Source organism: Camelus dromedarius, chromosome 32, assembly GCF_036321535.1.
Source record: "Camelus dromedarius isolate mCamDro1 chromosome 32, mCamDro1.pat, whole genome shotgun sequence".
NCBI lineage: Eukaryota > Metazoa > Chordata > Mammalia > Artiodactyla > Camelidae > Camelus > Camelus dromedarius.
In genome coordinates, this window is record NC_087467.1 from 8,972,881 (window position 1) to 8,995,918 (window position 23,038).

Consider the following 23,038-nt stretch of genomic DNA (forward strand, 5'->3'; position numbering starts at 1 on the left):
AGCATCCCCTGCTGTCCCTGTGTCTTCTTCTGATGTACTTGGCGCGTGTCCTCAGTCTTCATTCAGTTACCTTGTCCTGTATATACACATATCCTCACCTGCCAGCTGGACTATACACTCCTTAACAAGTGAGACCAGTTCTAAAAAAAAAAAAAAAAAAAAAAAAAAACACCTTTGTGAATCCTCTGGATTTGTACGTAAATGACAACAATTCTTTATGGCTGTAGATGCTCCACCTGGGACCTCAAACTTGGCTACACATTGGAATCACTTGGAGAGCTTTAAAAATGACTGACACATAGTTCCCATCTCCAGAGGCTCTGGTTTAATTGGTCTTGAGTGTGTGCTGAGCCCCAGGACTTTACTAGCTCCTCTTGTGGTTAAATTGTGTAGCCAAGATTGGGAATTCTTTGTTCTGGCATGGACAGTCACAGTGTCAGATGATAAGATTTTCCCAAACACCTGCAAGTATTTGCAAATGTTTTTATTGTTCTGAACACTTTTTTAACAGGCATTCAGCTTTCACTGGGATAAAAGATATGGTATGTTCGACAGATTACTGTTTATCTGCAAGAAAGATGATAGTACACTTAATTGGGAAACCAGGCAGTGTGTTGCAAATGATACCTTTTTTTTTTGTTTAAGTTAAATTGAGGTGCCAAGACTAAAAGGAAACATGAACACTAAAATCACACCATTTCATGTGAAAAGAAAGAAAATATATTAAAGGGAGAAAAAACTTGAAATATATCTGTCTTAGTTCAAGCTGCTATAGCAAAATACCATAGACTGGATCGATTGTAAACAACAGAAATTTATTTCTTTTGAAGTTCAAGATCAAAACGCCAGTAGATCCAGTGTCTGTTGAGAGCCCACATCCTGGTTTTTGCAGATGGTAGTTTTCTTGTGTCTTCACATAGCAGAGAGAGAGAGCAAGAGAGAGCAGTCATCCTTCTCAAGTCTGTCCTTATAAGGGCACTAATCTCATTCATGAGGGCCCCACCCTCATGACCTAATTACTTCTCAGAGGCTCCACCTCCAAATACCATCACATTGGGGATTTAGGCTTCCACATCTGATTTTGGGAAGACAGAAACATTCAGTCCATAGCAAGGACCCAGTGGTTTATGAGACATTTGATAAGTGTCTCAGGTGGGGAGGGTATAGGTCAGTGGTAAAGTGTGTGCTTAGCACGCACGAGGTCCTGGGTTCAGTCCCCAGTACCTCCATTAAAAAATAAATAAATAAGCCTCATTCTACCCCACTTCTCCCTGCTACCCGCCCCCCCCCCCAAAAAAAAAGAAAAGATAGTTTCAGAAAACAGCCTGGGGCATGCTTTATTTCAAAGAATTTATTACCAAGTCCAGCCTTTGGAAGAAAGAGAACCTAAAGTAAATTATGGAGACTAAAAATATCATTTACGTCTCTGGTTTCTTAGTGTTCTCATTTTAATTAGTAGAAGAAACCCTTATCCATGCATATGTTACTAATTTCATGTTAGAGTTTTATTTAGGTTGAGAGTCATCACTCATTCTTTGAAGAAAATTAATAATTAAATAAATCTCACATAGTAATAAAATCTGCCAGCTTTGTCATCAGCCTCGTTGGATTCCTGGTTCCACCATTTACTGTCTGTATTTGGGCAGGTTACTAAACCTCTCTGGCTCCTAGTTTCCTCATCTATAAAGTGGGGATAACTACAGTGCCTTTCTCTGCGGGTAGTTGTGAAGATTAAAAGAGGTGATGCCAGCGAAGCTCCTTTCTGAGTGCTCACCACTTACTAAGTGCTCCGTGAGCGTTAGTGGTGGTGACTATGGTCATGACAGCAGCAAAATGTTTCTAAAGATTTAACTCTTTATTTTGAAGTACAGATTAAAAATTGAAGAACATTTCTGCTCATTGAAAACAGGCTGAACACTGATACCCCTCCAAAATTGTTTTGGCTGCTGGGTTTTTTGTTTTTTTTTTTTTTTTTTTTGTCTGTTTGTTTTTAACTTTTTATTTCGAGGCTACAATAGTATAATATATTCCCTAATACTGTTTACCCATTTTTACCATCATTTTGCTGTTTGTTTTATTATTCTTTCCCTCTCTCTCTCTCTACACACACTCCCATGTTATTTATTGATTCTGAATTGTTTGAGAGCATGCGTCCCCCTTACACTTCATTATGTATTTCCTAAGAACGAGGATATCCTCTTATGTAGCCACAGAACTGTTAGCAAATTCAGGACATTTAATACTTTAATCTACAGCCCTTGTTCCAGTTTTATCAGTTGTCCCAGTAATGTCCTTCACTGCATTTTTTCCCTCCAGGCCAGCATCTGGTCTAGGACCACTTACTGCATTTCCCTATCATGTCTCTCTAAGTCTCCTTAAATCTGGGACAGTTCCTCAGCCTCTAGTGTTTTATGACACTTTTGAAGAGTATAGGCAAGTTGTTTTACAGAATAGCCCTCAGTGTGGGTTTCCCAGGCTCTTCAGGATTGGATTCAGATTATGCGCTCTGGGCTGGCTGTGTCCTTCTCAGGGAGTCACATCTGTGGGCACAGGTGTCCCTTTGCCCCTTGTCGGTGACGTTGGTTTGGGTCACTTGGTCAAGGTGTTTTCTGATTTCTCTGCTGTGTAATTACCATGTGCTGTGTGATTACTGGGAAATACGAAAGGTGATTCTTTGAGATTCTGTAGGTGTCCTGTTCCTACTCTAATGCCCCCTCCTTATTAAGTAGCTACTGATGATTCCTGTCTGATTCAGTGTTTACTTTGAAGGTAGCAAAATGGTGCATTTCTAACTTCACTCCACCATTCCTTCTTTTTTCTTTTTCTTTTTTTTTTTTAATTGAAGTACAGTCAGTTTACAATGTGTCATTTTCTGGTGTACAGCACAATGTTTCAGTCATGCATATACATACATATATTTTGTTTTCGTATTCTTTCATTAAAGGTTATTACAAGATATTGAACATAGTTGATTAAAAACAAACAAGTTTTTTCTATACAGCATCATTCCTTCTTATGTTTGTCATCATTCTGCTGGAAGGAAGAGCTTTTCCTTCTCTCCTATTTTTTATTTATTTACCTACCTATTACTATCAGCATGGAATTATGGATTCTTACTTCTTTCATGGAATTATAATATATTCCTGTCCTTTTTTATTTTGATTCTCAAATTGTCCGATATTTTGCCCTTTGGGTACAGGCTGGCCCACGTATCTTTATGACATGCCCCCTTCATTTTTTCAAGCATGTCCTTATTTTCTGGCATAGGCAGCAACCATTCTTCTCAGTCAGTGTACTGTTCCAGTCAGGGCCACTGCACTGTCCTGTTCCAGGCAGCACTCCTTACCTTGTGGTCTCTGTAAATGGAGCCCCTTGGAGTTGTGCAGTGCACAGCCTGGGCAGCCGTATACAGCTCTATTCACATAGATTCTGGAAAGCAGTATAACTCAGCATTTTTAGAAACATCAGAATCCAGAGTGCCTTTTTCGTATTCTTTATCAGAGATTTTCATGAAATTCCTCATGTGAAAAAAAATAATTTCATAAACTTTCCGGAAAAGAGAAATAAGACTTAAGTTCTTATCAGAATTACACTCTGATGGGATGATTATAAGAATCTCCTTATTCTGAATTCTGAAATTATGATATGTGCTTTGAGTAAAAAAATGACTTATTCTGACAGATTACGTTTTTTTATTTGAGATAAAAGAAGTCTTCTTGGTTTAACAAACAGTTGATTGCACGAATATGTTCAGTCAGCATCACATTATTTTGCTAACAGCAGAGAAACCGCTTAAGAAGAATTGGCATAGTGTTTAGAAAAGTGATTGCTGCTTTCACACCAGTTTTATTCAAAAGGCCTCACAGATAAATTTTATCTAAACTCTAACTTCCTGTTGCTACCAAAAGGGCAAAGATTTCCTAAGGAGCGTACAATATAGAACTCAGAATTTTTCTGCATTCTGCAAACTCAGGCCATCTAAATTACTACCTGGGACTTTATCAGACACTGCTAACTCACTCTGCACGCCTCCTGCCCCCTTAATTTATCCCGACTTATTAAACCAAAAAAAATCCATTGTTAAAAAATTAGAAAAAGGAACCCAGTGCAACTTAATTATAGCCACTAGTTTGTAAAGATGAATGATTTCCATTTTACAGTTAACAGTTCTGTTCATCAAATTCCTTTTGTCTCTGCAGCTCAGAGCAGTCGGTCAAGCTCACGCACATTGGTTACACTACTGTGCGGGTCTCAGGGTTTGTGCTGAACCCTTCTAGGGCCTTAAACCTAATTTGGTATTGACAGTTTAACATTCTACTCTTTAAAACGGATACCAACTTCAGACTCCACAAAAAGCTAGATATGCCATCGCCTCTGGAGTTTTATTTGCCCTTCTAAGCTCCAAGTTTCCAACCTATAAAATGAAGATTTGCGATAGAAAATGTCATGAAGAATCTCTGAGATCTAACTTAGGTCACTGACTCAACACTGTCCCTGTCACAAGATGAGTCCTGTCATAAGCTTAGCTCCTCCTTGTCACCTCTCCCATGAACACCAACCAGAAAATTCTCCACGGAGACACAGCTTTAAGAAACCAGTGGATCAGAGTGTGAGGTGTCTGCATACCCCTGGTCCACCATTTGGGGAAGTATGGAATTCTAACCGGGCTTGTGAAAATGTAAGTCATTCGATGGCACCTGTGGTTTCCTCACTGATGAACAGATTGCTACTTGAACATAAGCATCTGAGATAAACGCCAGCCACAGTTTGCCTTCTATTTTTAAATTCTTATCCTCCTGCAAATCCAGTGAATCTTTGACAAGCTAAATGATCTCAGCACTTCCCTCCTAGCTGCAAAATGTACAGAAGTAAGGAACCATGGAACCCAGGGTTGGTTAGAATTGCTTAGGAAATCAGCAAGTCCCTTACTCAGCAAGCACCTGGGTTTATACCAGCAGTGCCTGCTTTTTAAAATGTGGGATGTACAGTGTCTGTCTCTCGGGCAAAATTACAGTAATGTGGTATCTAGCAGAACCTTGAGTTGTAATTACTGAACAAAAGGAGATGTCGAAACAAGCTACTTTGATTCTCCGGGGTTGCGAGTTTAATTAGCATGGATCATCGGTTTACAGAAGTAACAACTTGTATAGAACATTTTGTGTACTTTCTCTATTACATGGGATAAAGCTTAGATGGTAAAATGGGGAGTAACCAAACTTTCTTTGAGAATGTCTAATAACCATTTTTCATAATTGAATCTTGAGGTCACAGCGGTAACTCAGATTTATTTAGTGCTTACTATTCTCCAGGCACTTTGCTAACTCGGCATGTTACTTTTATTTCTTCGTGTAACTTTCACAACAAACCCATGAGGCAGGTTCTATTATTGTCTGCATTTTTGCATGACTGCAAACCGAGGTTTAGGGATGTTCAGGATCCTGTAATAGGATGCAGCTAATAAGTGTGATTTGAACTCAGGATGTACAGCTCCAGAACCTGCTTCCCTTACTGCTGTTCTCTGGAAAGTGCTGGATGGCACTTCTTACAAGGAAGACATTCTGTCACCAAGAGGAGGGATGCGTTAGAATTAGCTGGTGCGCTGAGTGCAGCTTTTGCTGTTCTCTCCTTTCAGACACAGCTCCCCACTTGTATTCAGACTCCAGGGAAAAGCTAAGGAAACATCTATTTACCTTGACCTTTCCCCAACTCATAAGTCATCTGTGTCCGGGTGACATTCTCACCTCTGAGTAAATTACCAGGAAGAAGCAAGCCTCCAGGGGAGCCCCTTGGGTGTGGAGAGGACCCTGCATGGCATCCGGGAGGGCTGCTTATCCCAGTCTTGAGGTCTGGGGAAAGGGTCTTTTAAGTGTGACTGAGGAAACTGGTGATCTTCAAAAAGGCCATCTGAATGAATAAATGGGAGGGAAATTAGACTGCATAAGGGGGCTAAAAATGAGTAGAAGAGGGGGAGGGTATAGCTCAGTGGTAGAGCACATGCTTCACATGCACAAGGCCCTGGGTTCAATCCCCAGTACCTCCATCAAAAACAAATAAATGAACCTAATTACCCCCCAAAAAAAAATAAAGCTTAAAATTTTTTTAAGTTAAAAAAATAAGTGGAAGGTGAGACAGCAAGCAAGGATCAACTATTTTTGTCACAATGTATTAAAGAGAAACTAACAGAGGGGACACAGGAGTGAAAAGCTTCTAACATTCATTTTTTTAAGAACAAAGGAGTCGGAGGACTCTCGGCTAGGGGGAGTGACTCAGAAGAGAAGAGAGGGGAAAGCTAATTAAGTAATACAATAGCCTGGTGTCTGGGAAGTTGTCCCTGCCACCGTTTTCCTAGACAGGCATCAGTTACCCGCTCCCTCTCCACTTCTTTACTTCGTGATGTGATTGGTGTAGATACCGTACTGCAGAGTTTGTGGTCAGAGGTCAGGTGGATGTATCTTTCACACTTGGGTGTTCACCCAGATGGTTTAACTCAAAACAAGGGTGAAGAACTTACGTAAGCATCTACCTTTTTTTTTTTTTAATTCTAAGTTTTTATTGAGTCTCTTTACAATGTTAGTTTCAGGTGTACAGCAAAGCGATTCAGTTATACATACACATATATTTTTTTAAGATTCTTTTCCATTACCACTCATTACAAGAAATTGAATATATTTCCCTGTGCTCTACAGGAGGTCCTTGTTGTTTATCTATTTTATATACAGTCATGTGTGTCTGTAAGCATCTACCTTTGATGGAAGAATAACTTAGAGAATTGTCACCAGCCTTTGGGACAGTTTGCTAGTTTCACTTCTAAATGCTTAAGAATAGTAAGTAACCCAAGGAAATTTGCATATGAATGATATTTATGACGAGATGATTAGGGAATTACCTTAATTTTGTTAGCTGTTGTTGGGTGTGATACTAGTATTATAGTTATGAGGGAAAATTTTTTTAGAGACATACTGAATTTTGGGGGGAATATGAGTATTATTCATAAAATATTCCAAAAACAAGCAAACACAGACGATTATAGGGCAGACTGTTTAAGTTGTTCAGTTCAGATGAAGGGTAGATGGTGTTCATTTTCTGTATGTTTTGAAAATTTTTTAATAAAAAGGGAAAAAAATTGACTTTCTGAAGCAAGCAGCAGCAAAGGTAATCGTCATGTCTAACTCGTAAGCAACTCTTAACCGAACCACTTCTGCCTCAATCCTTGAATCCTGTTTATAGTCTTAAGTAATTTCTGTGGGGAGGAAAGTTCACCTTTCGTGGGGTCGCTCTGTTCCAGTGTCAAGTGTGGAAACAACCCCGTGAAAGGTGAACTCAGAAAGAAACGGTTCTGTTTTTGCGTAGGGGAACCATCCCAGGTTAGCGACTTCCTTTGGAGATGCAGTTGCTCCCAGCGGAGGCTGGTCCCCAGGGGCTGACCCAGTTGGTAGTAGTGATGTGTGTTTACAGGGGGAAGGAGGGGTGTGTGTGTGTGTGTGTGTGAGTGAGTGATTTGGGAAGAAAGGAAATTCTTTTTTATTAGTTTCTCCTTAAAATCAGAGCTTTATGGGCAATACGGAAGGGAGGAGAGCAAATCCAGCAGAAGGTTACTTGGCGTCACACTGTGTGGCTTTTCTTGGTCTATAGGTGCTCGTAAAATAACCTTAATAAAAATCTAAGAACCTCTCAACTGCTGTTTTCACATTTCTGCCTATTTACTCTCAGAATCCTTGCAAGTCATATACCTAATCTACACTAGGATCCAAAAAAAAAATAAAACAAAAACAGGGATGGCACTTGGGGTCCCAACCTCCAAGGCTGCTGTTTTCTGGGGGTTTTTTTTCCTACTTGTGTGTCAGTACTGGATGGAAAGTTGGTACGTGGAAGGGATAACTCCAGTTCAAGTCTGATTTAACCTATGAAATAATGTGATTGACATCAGGTGGAAAGTCTGAACAAGCTGCCTGTAACCACACTGTTAATGGGGTGTTTATAATATGGGTGGGGATGGGTTGGTCTCACTTCATAATTCGATTTCCATGTTGGATGGGTACCTCCGAGGGGTAGTGTGACCTTTTGAAAGGTTCTCTTTCAGCTTTTAGGAATTGCTTTGAGCTTTTTTCTTCTTTGCAGAAAACAAATTTAGTATGTTCCCAAATTGATCGCAGCACTGGTAAATCTTCCTGAAGTTGCTCCGCTCCAATTCTTAGAATTGGAGTCACCTACCTCTGTGACATGCTCCAGCGCAGTCGTGTGCTGGCCTCTTCTGTCAAACCACACACCCAGCTGGGTAGCTGTCAGGTGTACTTGAATACACAGGAAAACAACAAACCACGTGTACCGTGTGAACTTTTCTGACATTTAGGGCAAGAAGACAGATGATTCAAACACTTGCATGTGCGCTTTTCATAAGGCACACATTACCAAGGCCTCCGACCTGTTAGAACTGGTTCAGAAAATATCATGGGGTTTGTCCCTAAGAATCAGTCAGGCCAATGAGTGAGCGTGAGACAAAGCAGAGTCACAGAGCGCTTTTATCTTCTAGACGTTAAAAATCATTGTAGGTAAATGAAATGCAGCGGGCACACTGGCGTCTGAAATACCCCATCTCTCCCCCTGTGCCTTTTGCATCCCACGAGCTTAACACCCAGGGGCAACTGTGTTTTTCTGTACAACCCTTCACACCGCTTCATCCTCTCGGCTTTCTCCCTTGTGAGAATGAAGCCCATCGCCCTGGTGGGGATTTCAATCCTCTGTCCACCGCATGCCCTTTCCTCTCTGCCCCTCAAAGTCATTGTGTGCCCAGCCTCGTTGGTGCCATCTCCACAGCGCCTGCCAAAGCTGCTCCCCCTTCCAACCTGCTCTCACTGGGTCTCACCTGCTCTAAGGACCCAGGTGCCTGTTTGCCGCCTCCATCAGTCTTCAGTGCTGTTGTCAGGTCCTTTTTCCCCAGCCAGGGCTGCCATTTCACCACTGGCCAGGGCGTTTCAGAGGCGCTCCCCGAGTGGGTGCAGACTCTCTCGACCACAGGGCCCTTCTGAGCATCCATTCAATGAAGAAAACTGCTCGCTACCACATGACCCAGCAATTCCACTCCTGGGTATATATTTTAAAAATCCAAAAACACTAATTCAAAAAGACACATGCACCCCAGTGTTCATAGCAGCACTCTTTACAATAGCCAAGATATGGAAGCAACCTAAGTGTCCATCGACAGATGGCTGGATAAAGAAGACATGGTATATATATACAGTGGAATACTACTCAGCCATAAAAATGAAAGTTTGCCATTTGCAGCAACACAGATGGACTTGGAGGGCATTATGCTGAGTGAAACAAGTCAGACAGAGAAAGACAAATACTGTATGATATCACTTATATGTGGAATCTAAAGAAGACAGCAAGCTAGTAAATATAACAGAAAAGAAGCAGACTCACAGATACAGAGAACAAACTAGTGGTTACCAGTGGGGAGAGGGAAGGGGAGGGGAGCAGTATACGGGTAGGGGGTTAAGAGGTACAAACTGATAGGAATAAAATAAGCTACAAGGATATAGTGTACAATACGGGGATGTAGCCAATGTTTTATAATAACTATAAATGGAGTATAATCTTGAAAACTTATGAGTCACTATATTACACACCTGTAAGTTACATAATACTGTACAGCAACTATACTTCAGTAAATCAAAAAAGAAAAAAAAGAAGAAGAAGAAGCCAAGACTCTGGGATCTTAGCCAAGGTCCTACAGTCCATAGGTAGGAAAGTCGAGATTCAAACCCAGAGCCGTCCAACCAGGAGGCCTGCCCACTCGGCCTGCAGCCTGCGGCTGGGGCCAGACCGCAGAGTGCTGACGGGCCTTCTGGGTTTGGCTTGCACGCTGTGGGCAGTGGGCTGTCTCCCATGACACTGTGTTTGTGTTTTAGAGATAACCCTTTGGCTGCAGGTGGGGACGGCCCTTGGTGACTAACAAGTTGCCTAAGTCAGGTGGAAGTAGCAAATAATACATTGCATTGTTCCTGGGGCTGCTCCCCAGCCGGTCCGGGGCAGGCTGGGTGAATCACGAAGAGAAGGACATTATCTCAGGGATGAGAAAGCATTTTGATTGGGGCTGTAATTGTTCTTTCTGTCTTCACATCTTTCCTTTACCCTTCATGCTCGTCAGCCAAATACACACGTAGTGTTCTGTCCCCCTGGCTCTCCTCCGTCTGCTCATCTAGCAGGAAGGGCTCACAGATTCAAGAGCTTCTTATTCCTCCTCCCAGCCCGTGGGAGCACCGCACACGTAGGCCTTCTCTGTGCTCCCCAGGTGTAAACGGGCTGGGGAAAGAGCAGCCCTTTGAGCAGTAACCCCCTGTCTGGATTAACAGGTCAGACAACTAGGGAAACTTAAAGAATAAAGACATTTAAACTGAACTAGAGAATTCCTGGCCTGTGTAACTTCACTGCACCTGAGTCCCGCTCTCCCCCTGAACACACACACCTACGCACCATGTTACATGGCGAGTTGAGTCTTTTTTGTGAGGTTGTAGAAGGAAAACAGCTGGCGCGTTTTACCTGTTGCAGGAACCATTCGGAAATCGTATTCTCTTTGATGATGTGGATCTAGTGTGTTTCTATGTGACAACCGTCCAGCACGTTGCTGTGTAGAAAGACGGTGCCCACTAGTGCTGCTGGTGTCCAGTCACCCCCAGGCCGCCATCTCCGTGTTTGACCAGCCCGGCACTGCCATCATAGTGGCTCTGCGGTAACTCTAGACCTTGAATGACACGGGCTCCAAGACACTGAGGTGGGAGGAGCCACGCTGGGTCAGCTCTGTGATTCCCAGCAGACTCGAGTTCATTGCCTCCTTCCTGATGGCAAAAGCCAACAATGATGTGGAGTCAGGAACGAGATGAGGGTTCTTGCCTTCACCTCTACTCTTCTGTGGCTGTCTTAGTCCATACCGGTCACTATAACAAAGTACCACATATACTGGTTGGCTTGTGAATAGCAGAAACTTATTTCTCACAGTGGTGGACATGGAGAAGTCCAAGTTCATCGTGCCAGCATGGCCAGGTTCTGGGGAAAGCCCTCTTCTGGGTTGCAGGTGGCCGATTTCCTGCTGTGACCACTCGTGGTGGAAGCGGCTAGAGGGCTCTTTGGGGGGAGGGCTCTCTTGTAAGAGCAATAATCTCATTCATGAGGGTCCGTCCTCATGACCTAAGCACCTCCCTGAGATCCCACCTCTTAATACCGTCACATAGGGCTTTAGGATTTCAGCATACGAATCTGGGGTTGGGGGGGACACATTCAGTCCATAGAAGTGGCCTGACAAATTGAATTTTTCTCCCCAACTAGAGTACGTATTGCACCAAAATGACAGTAAAGAGAGGAAGTTCGTTGATCTGGCTCAACCTCTTAGGGGCTGTGTGATCATTCACATAACCTTCCTGTGCCTCAGTTTCATCACTTATAAAATGGGGAAATAATACCTAACTCATATCCTTGTAGGCGAAGTGCCTGCGGCGTGCGCTGGGTACCGTGGAAGTGTCCTGTGCTGCTGCTGCCGCTCCTGTGTGGCTGATGTAGTCAGACAAAGCAGGAAATGAGGTTGCAAGCACTGGGAAAGGAAGAGGAAGATACTGTATGATTCTCTCACTAGAAAATCCAAGTAAACCAACTGTACCGAAGATGATAATTAATACCAGAATTTCATGGTCAGAGAGGAGATTGGGTTATAAAAATCAATCATGTTCCCCAGTATAATGGAAATAACCAAGTGGAAAATGTAGTTTTTACAAAGGAGAACAGAGCAGCTTCCAGAACGCATTCTCGTTTCCCTTGCAAAGACCTTTGCTTGATCTAAATGAAGATAGTTAAGCCTTGAGATGTCGACACATCTATTATTCCGTTGGAAGACAAGTGATTCTTTGTTGGCGTGTGAAAACATGTTAAATGTTATGTATAGATTTGTTTTAATATTTAAAATGTTCCTCCTGCCTTTCCATGGAGGATCTTATTTACATATTCCCTCCAAAAATCTACTTTGAGATACCCTGATTAGTTTGTACCATACTTTTAATTTTAGTCACTTGTCTAAACGTGATGAGATTTTCTTAAAATCATTGTCCAGATTTTTTTTCAAATTCAACTAAGTATATGCAAACCCCTTGTTAGAGATTAAGGTTCCTCCAGCTTTGTTCTTTTTCTTCTGTATTGCTTTGGCAATTCTGGGTCTTTGGTGATTCCGTGCACCTCTGTGTTTATAGCAGCACTATATACACTAGCCAAGACATGAAAGCAACCTAAATGTCCATTGACAGATAACTGGATAAAGAAGTTGTGGTATATTTATATAATGGAATACTACTCAGTGATTAAAAAGGATAAAATAATGCCATTTGCAGCAACATGAATGGACTTGGAGATTATCATTCTAAGTGAAGTAAGCCAGAAAACTACTATATGATATCACTCTTATGTAGAATCTTAAAAAGAAAAGAAAAGAAAGAAAAAAGAGGACACTAATGAACTCATTTACAAAACAGAAACAGACTCGTAGACATAGTGAGCAATTTTATAGTTAGAGGGGAAAGGGGGTGGGAAGGGATAAATTTGGGAGTTTGAGATTGTGGCAGTTCTTGCTCTGGGATGGCCATGTGACGTCTCAACAAAATCTATTTGATCACTTTACGGGCAGGGTAGATATAAAGTGGGTTGAAGAGCCAGGCATGTACCATTGTTTTTAAAAATCTCCTCACTATTGGAATCGATTCCAAATCGCTGGATCTAACTTCCAACCATTGCCTTTAATCACATGTTTGCAGTTTGACTGCCTGTAGAGTGGCTGCATACCTAGCAGGACGTCACTCTAGCTACACGAGACCTAATTCGGGGAAGAAGTCACTCCAGTTGGCAGCTTTTGAATATGGTTTGGGTTTCGAAGGTGATTCCTTGACTCAGTTTCATGGGTCTGAATGCGTCATATGCAAAGTCCTGCAAAAGTCAGATGATCCTGTGAAAAACCCACATAGCTTGGGATTCGCAGTCCCACCAGTGTTAAGAATGTGACTTCCAGGTGTGCAGACTCAGGAAGCTGTGTGGGGTGGAATGAACTTTAGACTTGGAGTCAGAACTCACAGATCCTAGAGCTTGCCTCTGCAATTTGCATTACCAGCTCCGTAACCTCGAAAAACTGCTTTTATGCTTTCTCAGTTGCCAGATTTTTAAAATAGCAACCTTTGTGAATATTAAATATAATGAACATAGATACTTTGTGCACTTAAAGAACTATCCCTTTGCACAGCATTACTTTTAGTAGATCAGGATTTTCCTGGTCCATCTACTTAGCACCTTCTTTAGGAACAAGCGAGTGTCTTTTGTGCTTAGAATAAACGATACTGATCTTCAAGCCATTCTAAATGCCCTCACTTTAAACCTCGCTGTTGGAAGGGCTTTTTCTTCTTGTAAGTTTCATAGCCCTTCATTGAAACCATGTCTGGCACTTCAGTACCCATGGCCTTCCCAGGTATCTGCTACTTTATTGCGAGCTCTTCCAAATTAAATTGCAATTATTTAATTATTTAACGCAGTATTTATCTTTGCGTTCTTCACATGCCTTGAAGTGTGCCAGGTACACAGTATATGCTTGAATGGGTGAACAGTTGAATACATGATCAAATATTAAACTACTACCTGTCTTACTTACCATTTAAGAGTTGTTCTCAAAGGCACATATTATACAGAATAGTTTTTTTTTTAATTGAAGTATAATCAATTTACAGTTTACAACATTACAATGTTCTGGTGTCCAGCACAGTGATACAGTGATTCAATTTTATATATATATATATATTCCTTCTCTTATTCTTGTCCATTATAGGCTACTGTAAGGTACTGAATATAGTTCCCTGTGCTATACAGTAGGACCTTGTTGTTAATCTGTTTTATGTATAGTAGTTAGTATCTGCAAATCCCGAATTCCCAATTTATCCCTCCCTACCCCTTCCCCCTCCATAACCATAAGTTTGTTTTCTATGTCTGTGAGTCTATTTCTGTTTTGTAAATAAGTTGATCTGTGTCACTTTTTTAGATTCCACATACAAGTGATCTCATATGGTATTTTTCTTTCTCTTTCTGGCTTACTTCACTTAGTATGATACTCTCTAGTGTGGCAAATGGCATTGTTTTGTTCTTTTTATGGCTGAGTAGTATTCCACTGTATAAACATACAACTTCTTTATCCAGTCATCTGTCGATGAACATTTAGGTTGCTTCCATGTCTTGGCTGTTGTAAATAGTGCTGCTGTGAACATTGGGGTGCATGTATCTTTTTGAATTAGAGTTTCCTCCAGATATATGCCCAGGAGTGGGATTGTTGGATCATACAGTAAGTCTATTTTTAGTTTTTTAAGGAATCTCCGTACTGTTTCCCATAATGGCTGCACAGAATAATTTTCACTTTCAGAATCATTTAGGCATTTTCCTTTTGCCTTTCATCCTCTATTTTCCTCTCTTCTCTTATCACCTTGATATTTGATTTTTATATATAAAAGTATGTCTAAATGTATATTTTTTTTCCTCCAGAGGTACTGCTTAGAGTTAATACAGAGTTTACTAGCTTTTGTTGGAGCTGTATTGTTTTGCTTCAGTCTAAGGAAGGGTCTTGCATAAGGTGAGTAATTGATTATCAGTATCCATTTGGTTTAAGCTAGAGGTGAAGCAGTATTATATGGGCACATGCCATCAAGGAGAATATTACTTGCAAGGGAGGTAGAGAGTTAAGTCATGGAACCAAGAACACATAAAACTTGTATCTAAAAAAATCAACCTGCAAATTAAAGGAAGCACTCTGATCGTCCCGAGCAAGAAATGGAGTGGTAGGTCATGAATGAACACAACGTGTGACACTGGCCAACTGCCCAGTAGAGGCATTGTTGGCCATGTGACCTCACTCTGCCTTCAGCTGGCTGTCTCCTTTCTAACATCTACTTGAACGTTCCTCATGACTTTAAGGACCATGCTCGAGGCGTTTGATAAGAAATACGTAGCGTGAACACTAGGTTCACATTCCTTGGTGGAAGCTGAAGCATTTCGCATCTGAAAACTCGACCCGGTCTCATCATCCTTTATGAAAGCTGCTGAAATCTCACGCTAGGTTTTAAGCTTCAAAGCGCCAGGTCAGTGTGTTGGCAAAATGAAATCTGTTAAGTACATCCATTGTCAGTGAAAACACTAGGTGTCCGTAGTTTATTTAGGGTGGATACCAATGTGTTCATTTTGCCAGGAATTTTTGTCTGTAGCTTTATAAGGCCTTGAAGACAAATGTATGAAAATAATTGAACTTCCCATGAATGGACACTACTGAATCCAGTCTACATTAAAGCGTGTGATGGAAAATTACCAGGTTCATGTATCTCTGAGGTTGAAAACAATCAGGACGATGCATAGTGTGAACCTAGTGATCTTCTCATGGAAGGACGTGTGAGCAGCTGGAGTACACTGGGTGACAGCTTTTCCATTTTGGCACCCCCTTCCAGGTGCCTTATTTTCAGGTAGGTGGCTTCACTGGTAAGGATATGCCCTGAAGACCTGAAAAAATGCATTGTTGTCACTGTTTCTTATCAGAGTCTTCTTGGGAAAATGTGAAGGAAGAGAAAATAGAATAGTATTTTTAAAAATAATTTGACCAAACCAAAAAATGATATCAAGCAGAGTGTTACCCAAAGAGAGAAAGCTCTCTTTATGTTCTATACCATATCCCCTTGTTTCTGTGAGTGGAAGTGGGTGAGGGGCCTGGGGGCCTGTGTGTTCTGTGGTTCCCTGGAGAACTCAGTCAAGGGGAACAGGAAGCAATGCGTCCAGCACGAAGCACCCATTGCTGTCTCCTCTTGTCCCCCGAAAGAATGTGTTGCTCTGGACTTGAGTTCCGCATGATCTTGTTGACTGCATCCCCCCAGGATTCCATTGACTTTATCCCCCCAGGATTCCGTTGACTTTATCCCCCCAGGATTCCGTTGACTTTATCCCCCCAGGATTCCGTTGACTTTATGCATGTTCCATGGTTGGTGGTAGAAAGAAAGCCCCTCTACCCCCAATTGCAACCCAGTTTTCACCAAAGTGGATAATGTTTCCTTTTATTAAAATGTGTCCAAAAGGAGTTCAGTTTTGACATTATAAACGAGAAGCAGGGTATCTCCCAAGTCAGTAAAGCTGTTGTGTGTCCTCTCCAGCTAAGCTATTTGACTAGTCTTTCCTTCTCTAGTTAAAGATAAAAATTCTGATATGTAGCTACTGTATTTAGAGATACAGTATTAGTGCTTTTAACTCTTTCTACTGGATGCAGACTAGAGAGAATGATTCACACAGAAAAGCTTTATGAAGCATGTGTCTTCTGATAACTTCTGTGGAAAGGAATTGGCATCAGAACAGGGAGAGGAAGGGGTGAGGGTGAGAAGAGACAGAGCTGCCTGAGAGCTGCCGTGTCTGGATCTCTCTACTGGGAAAAAAAAAAAAAAAAACCCATACAGCACCCAGTTTTCTGCAGTAACAACCCACGTCCCGCTGTCTCCTCTGGAAGTCTTTGGGGGCTCCCTCTTCTGTGTTAACGCTTCTGACCTCTTGCCCCATTTCCTAGTAGAGCGAACCCAAGGCGAATCCAGTGGCCGTTCAGCTGACGGGGCCAGTTTAACCAGTATTCCCAGCTCTGTTGACATTGCAGCACACTGGAGAGCTTTGTGTGCTGTTCCTCCCCACGGTGGTGAGACAGAAGGCAGGTGTGGAGGCTTCACAGGGTGGAACTTGCCCCTTTCTGATGACTCACTGGGCGCCACTCTTTGGGTGTATGTCGGTCCCCCCCCTTGCTAGGAGGCTGCTTGACCTCAGGGGTATTGCTTCCAGGGCTCCACTCATACGACGGTATGTCTAAACCCCTGGAAGCCTTCCAAGTGGGTAATTGCTCTCTACCTTCTAAAATCAATGGATTGGGTGTGTCTGTTTCCTAGGCTGACTGATCCACATTGAGTTTCTCAGAAGCGAGAACCAGATTTGTTTCGTCAGAGGGTGGTGTGTGTCACATAGAGATCTTGGCTGTTGATTTAGAAGAAAGACTGTACTTCTTTTATGTGTACGCTTGTAATTCTGATCATTTGAAGAGTGTTTTAGGGGTTAAGATACAACCAGCTTCATTAGTACAGAATAATTTCATAGACAACAAATGCTGTTCCTTGTGTCTGTGCGTCATTAGGGACATGTATTTACGTACAGGTAACCCTGTGTCAATGCGCTGCACAGAGAGTGTGTCTTTTACAAATTAAAGGCTTTGGGGCAACCTTGTGTTGAGCAAGCCTACTGGCATCACTTTGCCAACAGCATCATTTTTAAATTGAGGTCTGTGCATTGTTTTTTAAGACGTAATGCTAATGTACATTTAATAGACTACGGTATAGTATAAACATAACTTTCATGTGTAATGGGGAGCCAAAAACTGCGTGTGACTCATTTTTTTGTGATGTTCACTTTATGGCAGTGGTCTGTTATCTCTGAAGTACGCGCGCGTGTGTGTGTGTGTGAACAGGCACAGAGAAATGCATGAAAAAGCCAGTCACTGCAGTGTCAATGTTGGCTACCTGTAGGTGGTGAGATTTCAACTGATTTAAAAAACAAACCAGCCCACCCTGCCTTTAACCCTATTTCTGCGTCTCACAGCTCCTCAACCAAATCTCTCTGCTCCTTAACCTCTCATTCGCTTACTTCATAACTCATTGTGGTCTGACTTTTGTCCTCATAACTTGACTGACAGAGCTTTTCCTGAGGGCCTTAGTGTATCCTGCTTTCTGTATCTCATGGGTGTTTCCCATTCCTTTCCTTGCTGGACCACATGTGAGGCCATTGTTTGTTTTTCTCCTTGACCCTGAGGACCTCTAGACTGCCAGGACATCACCACTCACTGCCGTCTCCTCTCCGAGTTCTGTCTCTCTGTGTCACCCTCCCCTCGGCACTCAGTGACACCCAGAGGACCATCCTCGGCTCACTCTTATCCCTCCCTGAGATACGTGTTTACCAGTGTCCCACTAAGCCCCGTGGAGCTCCCTCTAAACTTAACCACCCGCCCTTAAACCCGCTCTTCTTCCTGTATCCTGTTTGGTGGCTTTACCACCCAAGCCAGAAATCTGGGAGTCTTCCCACGACTTCATCCCCCACATCCTGTGATTAAAGGTTCACTGAGTCTATCTCCTCTGCATATCAAATGTGTCCCTTTTTTTTTTTAAACCAATCTACTGCCCTAATTGAAACCCTCTTCATTTTTCATTTATTATGGCCTTTCAACTGCCTGCAGTTTCATTCCCCTAAAATTTGCTACCCATATGGTAGCCAGGAAAGTCCTTGGTATTTAAGAAGCACAGTATTTTTAACTTACACACCTTATACCTTCGCTTTAAGTCCTCATGGATCCACAGGCCAACAAGAGAAAGTCAGTATGACACATGAAGGCACTGTCTGATTTAGGTCCTGCCTGTCCATTTCTGCGTTTGTGTGGGTCCCCACATCTGCCATGTCTTTCCTTTGGTCACTCTCTCCTCTCCACCTGGAATGCTCAGCCATTGCCTAGGAAGCCTCCTCAGATGCTTCCCTGGGCTTCTCTGCCTCTGACATCCCATGTCCACATTTATCACTGTCTTTTTCCCCCCAGCAGATCCTGAGTTCTCTGAGGGCAAGTACACATCTTCCTTTGTATCTGTAGTGCCTATCAGAGAATCTGACATGTAGTAAGATAATAAATATTTGGATTAACGATGTGCTTAAGCAGTTTGAATTGCTGATGGTAATGAGGATATATAAAGATTGTCAACAGCAGATAGTTTGAACATAATCTTAGTGTTAGTATTACCTTGGCTTCTATTACTGATAGCCAGCCTAAGTGCTAAAGCTGAAGAGAGTTGAGCTTGCCCGTTTTAAAGTGGCACACTCAGTATTTAAACTTCCCATACGAACTACTGTGTATAAAATAACAACAAGGTCCTACTGCATAGCATGGGGAACTATATTCATTACCTTGTAATGGCCTATAATGAAAAAGAATGTGAAAAGGAATATATATATGTATCAATGCATCACTATGATGCTGTATGCCAGAAATTAACACAACATTGTAAGTCGACTATACATCAATAAAAAAAGAATAAATACACAATCCCCAATAAATACATAAATAAAATATTCAAAAATATTTAAACTTCCCTTGTTATATGCATTGTACAAGATGTAATTTATTTTGAAATTTTAAATACAAGGCCGATAGAAATTTAGGAATCTTTAAAAGAGTGTGGCTTATAAATTGAGGGACATTGGCTTAAATAATTTTGCAAAACGTGATTGCAAATGGTGGGAGTCATGCCAATGGTAAAAATTAAGCTTACACTTTTATGAGCAGGTCGATATAAAAGTCACATTTAATTGTCACAAGGTAGTGTGTACACTATGGGGCAGTTGAAAGTTTTATAATTTTCTTCATCTAGAATATAGATATAAAGGCATACATATCAAATCTTGTCTTAACTTCTTTCTGGTGATGCTTATAGCAACTCACAGCTCAAAAGGAAGAGTTATCTTAATTCATCCCCCAGATTTCACAGTCGAAGGAAATGAAAAACACACACACCCATGTCCAGAGGGAGAGACATCAAAATGATGACTGTGTCAGAGTAATGTTAGAAGAATTCACCGATGTTATATTTAATTTATTTTTTTTTATTTACAAGGTGCCCCATGATGTGGTTTAATTAATCAGAAAAGAATTAAATACAAAGTCTTTGCTTTAAATAGTACCTGACTCAACCCCTACCTCCCCCTAAAAAGTCTTTGATAGTTTCAACTTAAAGTATTGTTTAATAGCAACCGTAGAATTATCATTCTCTCATTTTTAAAGACTCCATAGGATCTTGAGGCAGGTGTGTGTGTTTGTGTATTTAACTTGCAACAAAAAACATTATCAACAAAGTGTTTCTTAGAGCTAAAGTAGAAAGAAAGCATTACAGGTTATTAAGCTTTAAAAACCGCTCCACAAGGCTAATTTACGAACTATCTCTTCTCTAAAACATGCCAAGAAATTTATTTAACATATGCAGACTTCCAGTCATTTGGATCACCGTCCAAATTCACGATGTGAGCGTCATTCTGCATCTTTTAAAAAGAAGCATATGGGCCCTGAAATGTGAATCTACGTTGGGAATTGGTTTTGTCTTTCACTCACTCATTCTCAGGATGTCTGGTAACACGTAGCTGTGCCAGAATACAGTCATCCTTAGAGCTTCTGCGTGGGAAAGGCAGTAAGATAAAAGGAACCTTCGGATGCCAAAACTGGTCTGATCTGCCCTCACGGGGAGCAGTGGTGTGGGTGTACCATTCAGCTCAAACGCAGACCAGTTGTCCCCTTTCTAACAGGATGATTATTACGTTTCACGTTGACTTCCCAAAGCAGATTTTCCTTGGTTAGCGACGTTTAAATGAAAGTGATGCCTGTTGTTTGTTTCATTTCACTGTTATTTATAATTGATAGGGAACCAGGTTTCTCAGACTCCTGATCAAAACGCGGAGCCCACCTTTGAAAAGCCGCATTTTTATTGTCTGTGCATGCATAGAGTGGAAGGGGAGGGGAGAGGGAGGAGGAAAGGAGGAACATGAGAATGAATGGGTCAGTGTGGCCAGGAGTGAGCTGGAAAAGTAGCCAGGGCTGGGTCATGCAGGTCCCCGTCCACGCATTAAAATTAATACTTAACCCGCTTAGTACTTAGCACCAGGGTGTGGGAAAACTTTACGACCTTAATGTGTAAAAGATAGAATTTCCACGATCTAGAGGTTATCAGTAAGGCAGCGGAAACAGTGACTCGGAGTAGAAAAGGAGAACGATGTTTCTACCAGCTGAAGAAATATCGAGACCTCTCTTTCAATCCTACTCCATGGCATTTTTTGCCTGAGAGTCCATGAAAATTGCTTGACTGTCACCAACTGGTGACACATGCTAATGGATGGGAAGAGCCACGGATTCACAAAAGTTCTGTCAAGTTTTGAAATAATAGATAGCTCAGTTTTGATCATTGGTCCTCACTGGCAAGAGACATTCATTAGGCAATTTTCCCCCTGCGGAGGGCCAAGCACTGGTGATCCAGGCAGTGAAACTACTCTACGATACTGTAATTAATGGTGGATACACATCGTTACACATTGGTCCAAACCTATACAATGTACACCACCAAGAGTCAACCGGAAGGTGAGCTGTGGGACTATGAAAACGAATATATGTATGTATATGCATGACTGGGACATTGCGCTGTGCACCAGAAATTGACACATTGCAACTGACTGTCCTTCAATTTGAAAAAAAAAAAAAAGACAAGCTGTGGGCTCTGGGTGATTATGATGTGTCAGTGTGGGTCCATCAGTTGTATTAAATGTCCCACTCTGGTGAGGATGTTGATTATGGGGGAGGCTGTGTTTGCATGGGGGCAGGAGGCATTTCGGAAATCTCTGTACTTCTGAGTTTTGCTATGTACCTAAAACTGCTAGAGAAAAAAAAAACTTTAAAAAAAATAGATGGATTCGTCAGGAGTAGGAGATTATTTTTAGGAGTGAATACATCACATGTGTCATAGTCTTTGGGGCTTTTCCTTAATGCCCTTCTCCCCTCTATCCCTCAAGCCCCAGACAAATGTCACCTCCCACACAGAGCCTTGCCTGACTCCCTGGGCAGCTGGTAGCTGGCCCTTCTGTAAGCGAGCACACAGCCCTTCACCTTGTACTATCATTACCTTTCATGTGTGTCTCCCTGGCTTGCTGAGGATTGGGGCTAGACCCTGTTCCTCATCCTTAACATCCCTAAAACCTAGGAGGGTGCCCAGCTTGGAAATGCTTGATGAATAAAATGAAACAAAGCAAAATAAAATAAAAATTGGACTTTGGCAATGAGGAACTTATTGAGGTAATCTGGAATCTAGGTGAAGTGTAAGAAGTGTCTCCAAGGAGGAGTATACTTTCTGTAAATCACTAGCATTGGGGTTATCCCTAGATGTTATAAAGTTAAATATCTTAGGAGAAGAAAAAAGGCTTAGTCTGAGTCATAGGATCAAAATGTAAACTTAGCCTAAAATGACCAGTTTGTTGGCTCTGAATTTAGAGTAAGGAAAAGCCTGATATGCACATCAGCTGGCATTAGATGCATAAACGTATCTACTAAGCAGTGTTCATCCACCACGCAGAAATCAGTTGCTATGCATTATTGCTATGCGTTAAAAATTTTTTAACACTGTTCGAAAACAGTAGTGGGTCAGTTTTATTTTAGTTGAGGCTGTTTTCTTGGGCTTTACAGAGGAGAAAGGGGTTTCCATAGATATATTTGAAAAGAAAGTGAAGTGTTTACTGCTTTTATTGGGTGTGGGCTTTTGTTGTTGTTGTTAGTGCTGTTGGTTTTGCTTGACATGGATCAGATTTGAAACTCCGAATGGCGAGTTTATAAATTAAGAACAGTAATGCTGCTAGAGACGTAGGGGAGATTATCAGGTTGTTCACATAGATCCCCTCCTTGCCCATCCTTGTAGCCTAGCATTGATAACTCCTCTGAGTTAAAAACAAAAAACTTTTTAAATAAAAAGTCCTGTTAGCATTCAGAGAGTTTTTTTTAAAAAATATGCAGGGTGTTGTTCAGCATGATGCTCTTGACCCTAGTATGATGATAACTTGGTTTCTCAATCCTACATGTCACCTGTTGACAATAAAAGCTGTATTATCACTGAGAACCTAAATTCCACCCACTGGTTTTTCCAGAATATTTGTAGGACTGTCTCAACCACTAAGAGCTGCCAACCCACTTTTGGTATGTAGACCTCCCAGCTAGCCGGAAGCAAAATATAATTTAAATCACTCTTCTTTGTTGCATAACTGACGGTTGACTCCGGTACTTAGCTTTCATTAATGGCTTTAATCAAAGTTGATCTCGTATTATGAAGTAATGGTTAGACTTTCTTGTAAAAATGGATGAGGAAGATGATTTAAAAACTGCATTGAGGGGAGGAGGGTA

At 41.6% G+C, this 23,038-nt stretch overlaps 1 protein-coding gene and 1 non-coding gene across 2 annotated transcripts in view; both read left to right on the plus strand.

The window, feature by feature from the left end:
- GAREM1 (GRB2 associated regulator of MAPK1 subtype 1) overlaps positions 1-23,038 on the plus strand; it is a 163,547-nt gene that overhangs the window by 62,256 nt on the left and 78,253 nt on the right. The window lies entirely within an intron of this gene.
- Positions 5,968-6,040, plus strand: TRNAV-CAC (transfer RNA valine (anticodon CAC)). The gene has a single exon. It is a non-coding gene; the product is annotated as a tRNA-Val (tRNA).